The following is a 16,492-nucleotide window of genomic DNA, read 5'->3' on the forward strand; positions in this document are numbered from 1 at the left end:
TTTTATTTATTTATTTGACAGAGATAGAGACAGCCAGAGAGAGAGGGAACACAAGCAGGGGGAGTGGGAGAGGAAGAAGCAGGCTCATAGCAGAGGAGCCTGATGTGGGGCTCGATCCCATAACGCTGGGATCACGCCCTGAGCCGAAGGCAGACGCTTAACCACTGTGCCACCCAGGCGCCCCTAGGACAAGTTTTATTAATCAGTTTTTATTATTTATGCAATGACTATTGGAATCACCACTGGCCGTGGCTGTTCTTAATTTATCAAATTCAACAAGGATTTATGGAGCGCCCAAAAACTGCATGACACTCAGCTGGGTGTTGGAGACGGACAGACAAAAGGCCCAGATTCTCCCCTGAAGTCCTGGTCGGGTGGGGGAGGGACAAATTCAAAGCAGAATGCTCAGCATGGTGGTAAGGGTACCAGGAGTGTCCTGGGAGAGCATGGAGGTTGCACCCTGCCAGCCAGGGAGGCTCAGAAAGGGCTCCAAAGAGAGGTGACTTTCAAATGTCCCCTGGCAAAGGGTGGAGGAAAGGATGGCCTCTGGACACTGGGGAAAGCATGGGCCAGAGATGTAGACATGAATAGCACAACTCTTTTTGGCATTTCAGCTTTATGTCTGGAGCTCAGGATAAAAGTGTGGATGATAAGATAGGAAGGAGAGGTTCTCAGGGTTTAACAGCAAAGGATTCTGGATTTCAGTCTAAGGAGTTCAAAATTTATACTGAAATTAATGAGAAGTCCCTAAAGGCTTTGAGTAGATGAACCATGAGATCCATAAATGTTTGGCAGCAAATATTTATAATACAACATGGCGGGCACTCTGACAGACATGAGCTAGGTGCTATGCACAGGCAGAAAAGCAGCTCTTCGCTCTGGGGATGGAGAGAAGGAAAGTGAAAAAGTCACACTTAGGATGGGTTTTAGAGTATCAGTAAGAATACACCAGACACGAAGGAATGGAAAGCATTTCTACTAGATTGGGCCTGGGGTGGGGGTGGGATGGGGGAAAGATTGAGAGAGAGAGAGAAAGAGAAAGGGAGGGAGAGAGGGAGGAAGGAAAAAAAGAGAAAAAATTTCAACAGAGTGTGAAAAACTAAAGAAACCTCAGATTAGATTTTGATTATTGGTTTTCCATTTTTAATAATTTTGCAACATTTAGATCTTAAAAATGAAAAAAAAATCACAAACATGTCAGATTGATACATCAAAGGAGCGATAACCAGTACCCACTTTATTAAAATTGAACCTATTGCTATTCTTTAATTACAGTGATAGCTAAGTGAGATAATTTTGACGGTTCCCCAGAGCAGGGTAGGAAAGAATAATGAAATAGAGAACAAAACAAAGAACCCAGAAATGTGAATTGTATTCTCTTCTCTGCTAGAGACAAAGCAGTAATTCTGGAACTGTTTGTTTTTTCTCAGCTCTAAAATAGCCAGACAGCATCTTGCTGTGTGTCACCAAGAGCTGTGTGACTTTCGCAAGCCACAGTGGCCTCCCCTATAGACCGGGACAGGTGCGTTGGGAGAGCTCCTCTGTGTTTGAGGGTTTAGCACCTACGTGTCCTGTTTGCACTCCAAGTTGGAAATCGCTTGTTCCCAGATTGAGTACAAGAGCTTAACCCCAACAACTAGACAAACAAGCCACCTTGAAACAGTTGTCCTTAGGAAGATACAATGTTCAGATGGGATTTTCACAGAGAGGTGAGACTAAATCCACTCTTTGCTTGCCTGTCTGTGCTATGAAACAGGTGGCCCTGGAGAGGGGCTTTGAGTCAGAGGGAGAGCAGGAAAGTACGTTGCAGAGAAATAAAAACCCATCTGCTGTGATCCCGAGTCTGCCTTCGTGCCACTTGTGTGACTCAGCAAGACACCTTTTGGAGCCTTAGTTTACTCATCCGTAAAATGGAGACAATGATGTCTATTTCCCTGGATTTTCATGGGGAGATAAACAAGACAGCATAAAGAGAGCGCTCGGACCTATGGCTAGCACTTCAAGACTGTGGAGTAAATGCGAACTCGGGGCGGATGACAGCGAGGCTGGATTCTTAACACTGGGATGAGTAAGAACAAGGACACCCGCCAGTGGAAGAGTCAATCACTCGGAGCCTGTTCTACTCCACAAGAAGGTGACAACTGACACTTCCAGGAGGTTCATTTAAATGCATTTAAATGGACTGACTTGTTTCCACCATGTTGACAGCTTTTGATCATTATTTCAAAACCAAACACAACCCTAGAACTGGCCACACGGCTGTGACTAACGGCCACCCTCACAACAGAATTTGAGCTCCACCGCCAACTCTGTACTGTCGGGCACATCCCTGAACTCTCCTGGCACATTTTCTCATCTGTGAAATGAAAAGTGGGGACTCTCTAATTTCATGATTGTACATCTGTCAAGTTTACTAATATATAGAACACAGTGATGAAAGACCTGAGAGGTGAGAATAAAGAGGTGGTGTGAACTAGGATGACTAAACGAAGCATGACGTTAGACGGTGCTGTGGAATAACCACGGGCGGGACGAGGAACACACTGTCCATGCGTCCATCGCAATGACCGTGACCGTGTTATTCCTAGTTCTTTAGTATTGACTCAACAGCGTTGACCTTAAAGAGACACTCAAGCAGTCTGCTGAGTTGGTAAGGGAATGACAAGAACACTGAGTGCCTACTATGTGCCCAGCACTGTGTGAGATCACTGCACGCTCACCACGGCTCCCTGAGCCGACCGAGGCCAATGGCGATTTCACATCTTGATGGAGGGCACGCAGCTCATCAGTGACGGAACCAGGCATCTGCCTCCAAGGCCTAGGCACCCAATCATTATGTCGAATTGCCCCCCCGTGGGAAACTGGTTTGAAAACTAGATTGCATTTCCTACATTTCCAATAAAGAGCACACTTGCCTTCTAACCTATGACCTCAGACACCTGCCATAGGAACTGCAGGGGTTTCTTTCTCCTACAGAAGGTAGGCTTTGTAGAAAGTAGTGTAAGATCACAACGAGAGAGAACTGTAGACTTTGAATCATTGTGTCTTCCTTTAGAGAGAATTTCAAGACCAGTCCATTCCTTTTGCCTGGGAAAAAACAGGCCCGGGTCAGTGGGCCACACAGCTGGCTAGAAGCCATGGCAGGACAACTCAGGCCTCCTGACCAGAGTGTGACCTGCTTTTCTCTGTCTCTCAACTGTTACCCAAACGTGCTTTCTGCTCGGTCCTTGGTCAGGCTCTCATCTTCCAATAAATCACAAGTTTATTATCTTTGCACATGAAGTCTAATTTGCTCATTTGTTCCAGCTTATTTTTATGCTACCTTTTAAGCAAGTGTGTTCCCTGTTAGACACTAAATAGAAGAATATTTTTAATACAGGTTGTTTTCCTCCTTACATCTTAACACCTGCTGATGTTTAGCTGTCAGGATATTAGTCACTCTTTCTGTGCTGGTGTGACTCAGTATCGGACCATCTGGAAGCTCAAATTCACATTTCCAGCCTGGATCCACCAGTGACCCATGCAGTGAAGCCTTTGGCTGGGGTTCAGCTTGATAAGGAAAAGAGCATGGCCTTCTTTTGCCACTTAGGGTCACTAAGGTTAAAAAAAAAAAAGGTGATAAACAAAAGAACAAGAATATGTTGCATGTACATAACTTATCTAATTATCTAATAATTATCTAATTGAAATGATATACAAAATGTTGATGGCCATAACGATTGCTTATAATAATTATTTAAAACATAAACACGTCATTGAATAACGGCCTCCCTACCCCTGCTGTACTGGAGAGCAGGCCATTCTAACTGTTGGAGGACACTCCCTGGCTTCATCATTTTCACTCTACCACCTCTGTCACCTTCAGGACATCATTGAACTCTCCTGGCACATTTTCTCATCAAGGAAATGAAAAGTCTGGACCCTTTCATTCCTAATTCCATGCCTGAAAATCTGTCAGGTTTATGAAAACGCAGGATGCTATGTCTAAAGGTCTAAGGAGTAAGAATAAGGAGGTGGTATGGGAATAGGACAAGCAACCTAAGAAACCAGAAACTGAAGAAAGGAAAAAGAGGAGAAGGGGGAGGAGGGAGAGGCAGAAGGGAGGAGACAGGAAGGGGAAGAAGAGAAGCCTCAGCCTCTTACTGGATTATTTAACAGGTCTGAAGCAGCACTGGCATCTGCAGTTTCAAGATGACACACTTGTGGAATGTCTCTGGATACTGGCTCTTTTAGCTAGAAAGTTCAAGTCCAAGAAGGGAAAGCAGAATTGTAAGTAGTCAATGTGCTGTCCAGGGTCCAGAAAAGTCCTCCCAAGAGCATTCCTATGCCCTCCCCTGGTTCCACATTTTTCTCCTTTCCAGGTTCACAGTAGGGTATTATCAAGGACATCTTCAGGGACAGAAACCATTCCCCCTTGCTCTACTATGCATTCATTCATTTAATCCTCACAACAGCCCAAGGACATAGGTACTGTTAATGATTCCGTTTTACAGATGGGGAATTTGAGACACAGAGAGGTGAAGTAATATACCCCAGGCCACACAGCTCTCAGGCAGCAGAGCAGCTCTGAAACTCAGAGCAGCTGCAAAGTCTGTGCTCCAAACATCTCCTCGGCTGTCTGGAATCGGATGCTCCCCTATCTCTACGTATGAGGTGGTTGACCTCGGGGACATCTTTAAACCAACCAAGCCATTGGGAAGGTACTAAATGACACTGAATTGTACACTTTAAAATGGTAAAAATAATAAATTTCATGTCATATGTATTTATCACAATGAAAAGTTTAATTTCTCCCTTTCAAAAAAATGAAAAAGTAATAAACCACACCTCATCTTTAAACTGAGAACAATAAAACCTATTTGTCTGGGTTACAGTGGGTATTAAACATGTATGATACTCAGTATATACGAAAAGCTTAATTTTTTTCTCTTTTCCTGGGAAGTCTCAAGTTAGTTCTCTCCATTTTGCAGCCTACAGAGCTATAACTCTTCTCACACATAATCCTTGTTTGCTCTTCTTTCTCATTGAGGCTGATCTGGGGACCTGATTTATCACACATTGGTTCATCTGGGCATAGAAATAGGTACTTGCTTTTCCTGGGGTTTCTGAGTGTGTGTGTGTGTGTGCGTGTATGTGGCATGCACGCACACACTGTGGGAAACCATATTTTCATATGTACTAAATAAATGAATCCTTCTCAAGCTTTAACATTTACTGCCTGAAAAAAAACCAGAAATACAGATTTTTCAAATTTAATAAGTGGAAGTTTCCAGCTGTTACTCTTTCGATCTAGCCAAACACTCAATGCTCAATTTGAAATTAGTTTCCTTTAGTTTCCAGAGCCCTGACCGATATGCCAGAATTGAACTCTCTTTCCTCCTGATATCTTAACTACTTAGTTCTATCCACATTTAGCACATTTCAGAGTTTTCTTTTATGAGAAAAGAGACAAGTTTTGGAGGAAAAAAAAATCACTCTTTTTTCCCCATCTATAGTTTTTTAAAAGACTTATAGTAAATGCCTTACTTAAGTTCAGTTGAATTTTAATCCTTAAATACCAACTCCGTGTTTTTATTGGCATATCCTATATCTCCACTTTCCTATGGCTGACCATTTGAAAAAAAGACCTTATTTCTGGGGATAATTCATCTAGAAGCATTAGGGATAATGATTTTATTGAAAATAAATTTTTGAAAATTGAAAATAATTGAATTGACAAAGATGAAAGAAAACAAGTTGATAGAATTAGGGGAAAAAAGGATATAAAAGTTATCCTTTATGCCATAAAAGAATACCATGAATATCCACACATCAGTAATTTTGAAACCTATATTAAACACATCAGTTTTGGGAAAAAATGTAAAAAGTCAATATTGACACAAGCAGAAACAGAGTTACCACATGGTTCGACCATTGCTCCTTTCCCTTTGCCATTAGAAGGCTTTCTTTCTTTCTTTCTTTCTTTCTTTCTTTCTTTCTTTCTTTCTTTCTTTCTTCTTTCTTCTTTCAGATTTTATTTATTTATTTATTTGAGAGAGAGAGCACGAGCAGAGCAGGGGGAGAGGGAGAAGCAGACTTCCTACTGAGCAGGGAGCCCAATACAGGGCTTGACCCCAGGACCCTGAGATCATGACCGGAGTGGTAGGCAGATGTTTACCCGACTGAGCCACCCAGGTGCCCCTAGAAGGCTATTTCTGATAAGAGCTGTTTCTTCCACTTGAGCCACTAAAGAAGGAAGAAAGAGTTACAGCCAACTGCAACCAACTTGGGTAAATATGATCAAGAAATAAATTTTGATTTTTAAACCTCGAGATCTGAGAATGTTTCTTCTCATGTCATAACCTAATTAAAGCTGACCAATACAGTCCTGAAGGAATATTTCAATATGAAAAGTTTTCTAATTAGATATAAGGACTGAAAGAGAAAAGACAAAATTTTCATAATCATTTACAATAAAAATCCAAGAAATGCAAACAACTATTAGAACCAATAAAGTTCAAGGAGCTTACTGGATACAAAACCAACCAAAGCATCAATAACTTCCACCAACAAATGATACTCATCTCTCAAAGAGATAGGGAGTTATGGTCCATCTCTTGGGGCCATAACTCCCCATCTCTTATGTTTGGGCTGCCCATAATGAATTCCTTCCAAAGAGGGCCATATGAAAAGGGAATAAAAAGAGTGACATTAAGAGGAAGAACCTGAAAAACACCACCTCAGCTGAGTGACCAAGGTTAACATTAATACTGTCATGTTGATAGTATGGTGCAATGAGAAGAGACTTGACTTCTGTGGGCTTCCTCACAAAATCCCCAACCGCAGCCTAATCATGAGGAAAATATCATTCAAATCCTAATTGAGGGAACTTCTATGAAATGCCTGACAAATTAGTCAAGGTCTTCAAAAATAAAGAAAGTATAAAAAATTTCACAGCCAAGAGGAACGCTTAGGAGGCCTCACTGCTAAATGTAGTTGGTATCCCGGATAGAATTCCGGAAGAGAAAAATGGCACCAGGTAAAAACTAAGGGGATCTGAATAAAGTGCTAGACTTTAGTAAATAATGATATATTAATATCAGTATATTAGTTGTATAAAATATTCAAGACTAATGTAAGATGCTAACAATAGGAATAACTGGGTGTGTCTGTACTAACTTCTCTTTTCTGAAAGTCTAAAACTATTCTAAAACATAAAGTTTACTTGAAAGATACCAATGGCAATAACCAACTAGTGAATGTAATAGAAAATAAAATACTACTTGCAACAGCAACAAACTGTAATCCAGGACAGAGGTTTTCCAGTTTTAAAACTTTAGGACCCTTTTACACACTGGACAATTATTGAGGTCCCTAACATTAAGAATGATAAATTTAAATTATATTAAGAATTATAATAAAGTTATTACATATAAAATAAATAATATTATTAAATGAAAAATAGCTGTGTTTCCAAAAAATTAATGAGAATGGCATTGTTTTACATTTTTTGAAATCTCTAATGTTTGGCTAATTGTCATATCTCCTTCTGCATTCAATCTGTTATATCACATGTCATTTAGCTTCTGGAAAATGAAACTAAAAAAATAAATAACTTCTGATATAATTATGAAAATCATTTTGATCTTGCAGACTCCTTGAAAGGGTATCAAGGACCCCTAGGAGCTTCTGGACCACGCTTGAGAACCACTGATAAATAAACACATTTGACCCTCAACAGGACAATTTTTAACTCTATTAAGGGATACAGAAAAGACCTGAATAAATTGGAAAATAAATCATTTTCACGAATAGGTTGACAACATTTTTTAAAGTAAATTTCTTTCTCAAAATTGCTCAATGTATACCAAAAAAGTTGCAATCAAAATTGCAGCAAGATTTTTTTCTTGGGGGGTGGGCGTGAGGGAATTTAACAAATTCATTCAAAAATGAAAATGTTAAAACATAAATAACAATTTTTTAGCAAGAGCAAAAAAATTTTATAGGACTGCTTAGTTTTATGAAAAATTACTAATTTTTTATGTTAATGTGCTTTGTTCTCATCTTACCAGAATGTAGTTCTAAGAAGTTGTGAAACTAAGGGTAAATTACAGAAACATTGGCTGAAGGCTTGCTATAGAACAACTATATTAAATTAACAGTGTCAATAGTCCCAGCCCTAGTCTCCAAAGATAGGAAATTGAGCAGTGGGAGCTGGAGCTCTCTAGGGCAGTACCAGTGGGATGGGTAAGACAAAATGGCTTTCCAGTTTAAACATTTTTTTTTCTTTGAAAAGGTCATCTAATATTAGAGAGAGGGGATCAGGATATGACTCTGATCTCCTTGCACTTCTGACTCAAACAAAACTGTGAAGTCTAGTCACAAGCCTCGGTTGAGGGCTTGGCTCCAACCAGTAGATGCTGGAGAGGCCCCGTACAGCTTAAGCAAGCATTCCATCGACCATACAACCAGATGAAGGGTGAATTCTTACCAGAATTCTAGAAGGCTTGCACTGGATCGGCACTGTTCACTTCCAAGGCCCTTCTTTAGCTGTGCCATGGATCCTTCCAAAGTGTCCCCACCCTCTAGACACTGGGGAAAATGGTCTTTCAGGAAAGCTGGTTCCATTCCTCTTCAGATTGGGTATCAACAAATGGCCCTGATCACCAGGGCCAGCTCCCTCTTTCCAGACTCCCCCTGGCTTTGAAGAACCTTGCCACTTGCCCAAGAATTATAAAGTTCATAGCTATAATTGTTGTCTTTTACATTTACTAGGAACGAAAAGAAAGTTAGGCCAAACCGTTATCATTTTACTTTTCATTTTTATAGATTTGAGTTTGAAAGCCATCAGGTTAGATGCTGATTATCTCGTATCACCCAGACATCCATGCGGGCCATCTGTGCTATTACTTGGTTCTATCCACATTTACAGAAAAAGGTAATGTCTTCTTTCTACCCTAGTCAGTTTCTGGTGCCTGTCACCTTCCTTGACATGTAGTAGTTGTTCAATAAATGTTTTGTGAATGACAATGAAATGAATGAGCTGGTAAATAGTTTGTCCTCTTTCAGGTCCAGAAAACCAGAACAGAGAGGGAATAGGTAACTCGCAAGTATTTTCAAACGCAATACGTATTTTGTTAGTAGTCCACTCTAATTATTAGGAGGGGGGAAAAGCCTGAAAACTTTGTGCCAGCTTCATCTAAGACACCATTTAGGTAAATTTGGGGATGAGGAGAGCTTTTGAGGGCAGAGTATAGTCAGATTTGTGACAGAATTTATGAATCTCTCCTGAGTCTTGACTCCTAAGTGTTCCTAATCAAAGCCGCCCCCAAGAACATCAAATGACATGGCAAGGGCTTCTCACATTTCCAAAATTTCAAAACTGCTATAGATATAAACAGCTATCTGGACTTTTTATTTTTTATTCCAACATGCCTGTTTGGTAACATAGGGAAAGGGAAGGTTTTGTTCACAAGCATCGTCCCTTGACCATGACCTTATATTCGCTTGAGACAAATATGAAAAAAAAGTGGGGGGTAGAGTGAACTGGATGTGAAAAATAGAGCATTCATTCGGTAATCAGTCCACTGGTTTTCTGGAGATTCACCTGCCCCCTAGAGGTACAAGGAGGAGTGACTGACGCTCCCGACCACAGGTTCAGGGCCTTATGGGGAACACAGACACCACCACAGAGTCACCAACAGTCTGTGATTTGGGTCTGGGTGCATGAGCTGTCTCAACCTGTTTCCTCACCTGTAAAATTGAGGGAAATGACAGCACCCACCTCTTAGAATTACTGTGAGACTAAATAAGGCATAAAAGGCTTAGCACCGCCTGGCACATAATCGTTTATACCAGTTGGAATGCTTTTGCTTACAAAGGGCAGAAACCTGGCTTAAATCATGCAAATATTTGTTATTCTGTTGACAAGAAGTCCGGAGATGGGCTGTCCATTGACTGTTTAGCAATAACAGGGATATTATCCAGCATCTCTGGAACTCTCTTGACCTGCTTTCCCAGTGTAAAAATGGCTGCCACTGCTCTGAACTGGGACTTCTCACACACCTCTCCTTTAGCGATGATGAGTAGGTCTTTCCTGAGAAGCCCAATATAGTTCTTTGATGCTTCACTGGCCAGAGGTATGTATAAAATGCTTAGCATAGGCTGGCGCGTACTAAGTAATCAATACACTTTACCTACCATCATCATCATCATCAGTATTTTTTTTAAGATTTATATATTTGGGGTGCCTGGGTGGCTCACCCGGTTAAGTGCCTGTCTTCTGATCAGGTGATGATCCCAGGGTCCTGGGATCGAGCCCCACGTCAGGCTCCCTGCTCAGTGGGAAGCCTGCTTCTCCCTCCCTCCCCTGATCGTGCTCTATCTCTCATAATCTCTCTCAAACAAATAAATAAAATCTTTTAAAAAAAATAAAATAGAATAGTAATCAGTTCTCCTGAAGCTTATGCTTTACAAAAAATTGTTACAAAAATGCACTTTAAGGGTAACAGAGAAAAAAAATACCTAAAATAGACTCAAATTATTTGTGGAATGGATTGCTGTCAAACTGACATATTTTTATCCCTCCATCCTGGCATAAGAGGGTTTACTAAATAAAAGTTCTCTGATTGTTAACAACAGAGAATTCTAAAGTTTTTTTGGTTAGGTGATGGCACAAAATCCTGGTGGACGTAATGTGCTTGCAAAAGACTTCTGAGTCTATCATGTGTGTTTAATCACAAGCCCAACTTTTGATTCCTTGCCCCTGGTATCGAAGGGGAATCTCTAATTTAGTACTCAAATAGGTGATCTGGATGCGAATCATGGTTTGTTTTCCCTTGAAAAAAGTCTAGTTTCTTTGTCCCTCTGGAAATAGAAACAGCCACTCAAATCATGCCCATCGACAGATGAATGGATAAAGAAAATGTGATATGTGTACACACACACACACACACACACACACACGAATATTACTCAGCCATCAAAAAGTAGGAAATCCTGCCATTTGCAATGACACAGATGGAAATAGAGGGTATTATGCTAAGCAAAATAAGTCATTCAGAGAAAGACAAATATCGTATGATTTCACTCATATATGGAATCTAAGAAACAAAACAGAAAAACATAGGGGAAGGGAAAGAAAAATAAAATGAAATCAAAGAGGGAGGCAAACCATAAGAGGCTGTTAACTCTAGGAAACAAACTGAGGGCTGCTGGAGGGGAGGTGAGTGTGGGGATGGGGTAACTGGATGATAGACATTAAGGAGGGCACGTGATGTGATGAGCACTGGGGTTATATGGACTGATGAATCACTAAACTCTACCCCTGAAACTAATCATACACTATATGTTAATTGATTTTAAATTTAAGAAATCTTAATCCAATTATACCTAATGTTTATATTTGACTTTGTTTTGTGTTTTAGCAATTTGTCCATGGATTGGGTACACATGCAATAGATGAGAAGTAAATGATGTGTCAAATGCTAGCTCAGCATAAGTAACGTAAATATCTGATTGTCTTTTGGATTCTAAAAAGATGAGATAAACTTGAGTATCAGAGATAAAACACAGTGGCACGTCAGAGACAGTGGCAACCAGCACTAAATCCTTAGTAATAACAATAATAGCTAATGCATAATCAGCACCTTCCACATGTCAGATATTATGCTAAGACCTTGACACACATGGTCTGCTGCATTGAATCCTCACGACGACCTTCTGAGGTAGGGACAGCTCTTGCCAGCCCCACCTGGTAGAAGGAGGAAACTGAGGTCCAGAGAGCATCCCCCAAGTGGAAAATGATAGGCCAGGATTTAAACATACTCAATTGTATATGATAGACACTGGACTTCAGGGGCTTAACCAAATGGGTTCAATCTTTCTTACATAAAATGAAATCCAAGGGCAGAGAATTTAGGGCTCACCCCTCAGCTCAGTTTCCTTCTAACTCCCCGCCATACCATCCTTTGCCTGTGGCTCTTGTCCTCAGGTTCAGGAGATGGCTGCTCCCTCCCCGGGTATTCCATGTGTCAGGAAGCAGGAAGGAGAAAAGTAAGGGACAAAGGACATGCCACCTGTGTGCTCCCTGTATCAGGAAAATGGCAGCTTTCTCCATAGAATTCTGTTTATAACTCGTTGACCAGAACAGGTGGACAGCATGACTCTAACTACCAGGAAGTGTGGAGATGAGAGTATTTTTAACCTAGCATATTGTTACCCTAAATAAAACCGGGGTTCTGTTACTAAGAAGCAGAGAATGAGTATTGGGTAGACAATTAGCAGCGCCTGTCACAAATCCAGATGGCTATTGGATAATAAAGCTCAGTAAATAAATGCATACATAACCTCTAGGCCAGCACGAAAATCAGATATTCTTCCCCCACCCCAAAAAAGTTTGAGGCCAACTTGTCCCTCGAGGGATAGTTTTCATTACATTGCCTCTTCTGGAAACACAGCCCAGCAGCACAGAGGACGGAGGCCCGAACAGTGTCTGGGCCCTATAATCGCCACTTGCCTCCCATACCCTTTGTCTATGCAGTAAATGACCATCAAGCCTTCTGCTCCCTGATGACCAAACACCGAAAATAATTTTCTTTGAGAAGACTTTGTTCAACCTAATTTGTGAGTAAAATTTCCTAAGGGCAGCAGTGAAAGGCCTAAGATAATGAGGAAGTCTTCAAACTCGGGGGAACGGATGAGACCTGCTCTCAGAGTTACCATACACCATTAATCAATTGTTACTAGGCAGAGTCACGGAGCCCAGATAGAGGTCAGCGGATCACATGACCCACGGCCTGCCAAACTGCCAGTGTCCTGCTGCTTCAACGAAAGCAGCAGTGACTTTGTAACTCTTCCCGCTTAGCAGAATTCACAACCTAAGTCAATTTCTCATTTCCACCGTTCAGTTCAGGCTGCAGCGAGCCACTGTGTAAGACAAAGTAGAAAGCTGGAGGTGGGGGCCAAAGGGTGGGGGCTGGGGAGTCACCAAATAAGAAAGGTAAGCTGGCCGTACTGTTTACAAGAAAAACAAATTGGAAATAAAAATTACATGTAGCACACTATGCAACTTAATGTGTCCTTATTTGAAAATTCTAAGTATTTTTTCTCATTATTTTCAATAAACATTTACATTTAATCTTGTCTTTTTTTTTCCAGTCCAAACCACCGATGCCATACTTCGTCATTTTCCACAGTGCACAGTATTTTGATTTTTCAGGCATTTTCTAAACCAGATGCCATTGTGTCAGACTTGTGACAGATCTTGCCCTGCATTGGCTTCTGTTCCATACTGCTTGTAGGGAAGCAGTAAGTATCTTTAAATGGCTCTGAAATTAGACACATAAACATCTCAGCATCTACTTCTAATGTTAGCAATACTCCAAATCCAAACTCTGTTGGTTCATTCTTCCTCCAATTCTAAAATTTTCTTAATATGAAAAATATGAAAAAAAATGAAAAATATGAATTAAAACAAAAGTAAAATTACTTATTACAGGGGATGGGGTAACTTTTCTTTTTCTTTTTTTTTTCTTTTCTTTCCTAGACAATTCTTATTACAGGGGATGGGGTAACTTTTCTTTTTCTTTTTTTTTTTCTTTTCTTTCCTAGACAATTCCCTCCTATCTTGGTTCAGCCTGTTCTTTTTAGTCATACTTGCGACAAGGTGTTAGGCAATGACCACAATTAATGGAAATACACAAAAGAACATCCAGAAAAACAAACTGGACAATATTACGTTTCTGTATCAGTTTAGATGTTGGACAATTACTACTATTTCATTATATACATGGAAGCTCCCAGTTTTAGCTCCTGAAGTAAGAGAAGTCCTCTATTTTGTCAGATAAACACTTTCCCCTGTTATACCAAAGCAGAAAAATCGATGTAGATCTAATTCACTGAGACAAAAGGTGAAGAGGCAAATGATTTAATTTAGGATCTCTGGTGTCTATTTTTGTTTAGGCTAACTCTTTTGTACCATCATCTCTTTTTTAAGTTCTGGAAGTCAGAGAACATGTCAGATGAAATACTTAGGAATTTTTCTGGACAGGGGCAAAAGATAATCAAAAGCTAAATCTTGCATGCATTTTGACCAGCGATTCCACACTTAGAAATTTACATTATAAAAATAATCAGAAAAGTACATATAAGAATACATAAGATATATTCATCAAATTCATCACAAAAAAATATTTGCAATAATGAAATTTGGAAGTCCCAAAAGCGTCCTTACATAATGAATTGGTTAATTAAATTATGGTGGTACAACAAAATTCTATGTAGGTATTTAACATGGTATGATATAAACTATTTGCTGATTTGGCAAAGATAGCCACGTTCATTGTGATGGGAAATAAATCAGTATAAAAAACAGTGTGTTCAGTGTGGGCTCATCCCCCCCCAAAGTACAAAATGTAATATGCTAAGAAAAATGTATGAAAGGGTATGCTCCAAAATGTAAACAGTGGGTGTCATTGGGTTATTAGGTCATAGGTAATTTCCACTGTTTCCACAATAGACAAGGCATGTCAAGGTCTTAGCATACTATCTGACACACGGAGGGTCTCACTATGTGTTAGGTATTCGTATTATTAGGGTCTTAGCTCTGTCGACCATTGCCTCTGATGTACCACTGTGTTTTGTCCTTCTGTAAGTAATTTTTTCTTTTCTTTCTTTTTTTTTAAAATAATAATGAGAAAACTAAGCTAGAAGTGATTTCTATTTTGAGAAAAAAAAGGGTGGGGGGAGGTTCGGGGAGAGGTTCCTGTACCAGCGCCTGCCTTTCCATCTGGGTTAGTGACATGCGTGAAAAGGGCCTCAAGAGTGAAGAAGAGGGAAAGCAAGAAGGAAGGCTTCACCACACTAAATGAAAAGCAAACAAAACGCATATCAGCATCCTAAGATGTACCACTCTGCTGGGAAAACCCAAGACAAAAGAATTATCGGACACAACAGTTCAAAGCATATTGCACCTGTCAAAACGTCTGTCATCTTCTATAGAAAGGCACCATTCTAAGAGAGAAAAGGGAAACTTTAGCAAAGTCACTCAGGAACAACAGCTTACTTTGTCTCATTCCTCTGGCCAACTCCTCCATCTGAAAGCCATTTAGCTCTGTGCTAAAGATTGCCTGGAAGGACCAGACAATAGGAAGGTCTCTTTCATTGTCAAGGACAGTTACACTTTGAAGATGACGCTCAAAAGAGGTTAAAATGGGTCAACAAGCAATTGTTGGGCTTATGCAAGGACATGTGAAGAGAATATTGTTAAAGTCGCACACACAAAAAAAAAATCGCGATCTCAAAGAACTCAACTTTAACCTAGAGGAGGTGTGGGAAGGAAGGAACTAACACGCAATACTGATTTCATCCCAAAGAAAAATTCAGGGAGGGGGAGGGGACTCGTTAATAGACGGTTTCAGGATGGTCTTTGCCATTCCGAACCTCTACCCACACTGCATATTAGAAACATAAGTGTAATTTGGGGCAAAGTAAGAAAAACATGATTTTTAAAAAATGATATAAAATGTGCAAGGGGCGCTAATTCCCTGCAGCTTATAACATTTGTAAGAATGATATTTTCTGGATGGACTTTAGGAAACAGGTGTAGCACTTAGTCAGATGACAGGTAAATGGCTGGAGGTAGGTATATTTAAATGGCAGTCATTACTTTTGTACAATTTCTTAGATGTCCTTAAAAGGAGAGCGTGGATAATCTTCTGAGAAGAACTGGTCTAGAGAGAAGCGTGAGGTTTATGGCCTGGCTTCGCCTTGCACAGGTCATGTGACTTTGGACAAGTGCCCTAACCTCGCAACCCTGTTTCCGCCTGTGGGAAAGGGGATAAGAACAACAGGCCACGGGGTACAGGCAGGATTCGTGCAGACACTGCCTCCGGGAGGAATCAAGACATATGCCCACCCAAAAACTTGCATACAAGTGTTTACAGCAGCATGAGTCATGATAACCAAAAAGTTGGAACAACCCCAATGTCCATCAACTTATGAACACATAAACAAAACGTGGTCTAGGCACCCAATGGAATATTGTTTGGCCATGAACAGGAATGAATACCGACACTTGCTACCACATGGATGACTCTTGACAAATTACGTGAAATGGAAAAGCCAGCCACAAAATGCCACATATTATATGATCCCATTCATACTGAATTCCCAGAATAGGGAAATGTATAGGGACAGAAAGGAGATTAGTGATCATTTAGAGCCAGGAGGGGGAAAGATAATCGCTAAGGGTATAGAGTTTCTACATGAGCTGATGAAAATGCACAACTAGTTGTGAAGATGGCCGCACAGATCTGTGAAAATACTGAAAAACCAGCGAAGGGTACAATGTCAGCAGAGGACTTGTATGACACATGAGTTATATCTTAATAAAGCTATTATAAATAAATAAATAAATAAATGAATAAATGAATAAATAAATAAATAAAAGAAGCCAAGCAAGAATGACAATCAGATCTTCACGGCAAAAACAAAAGACACAAAAAAGAAAGGA

This window comes from Ailuropoda melanoleuca, chromosome 15 (assembly GCF_002007445.2).
Source record: "Ailuropoda melanoleuca isolate Jingjing chromosome 15, ASM200744v2, whole genome shotgun sequence".
Lineage (NCBI taxonomy): Eukaryota > Metazoa > Chordata > Mammalia > Carnivora > Ursidae > Ailuropoda > Ailuropoda melanoleuca.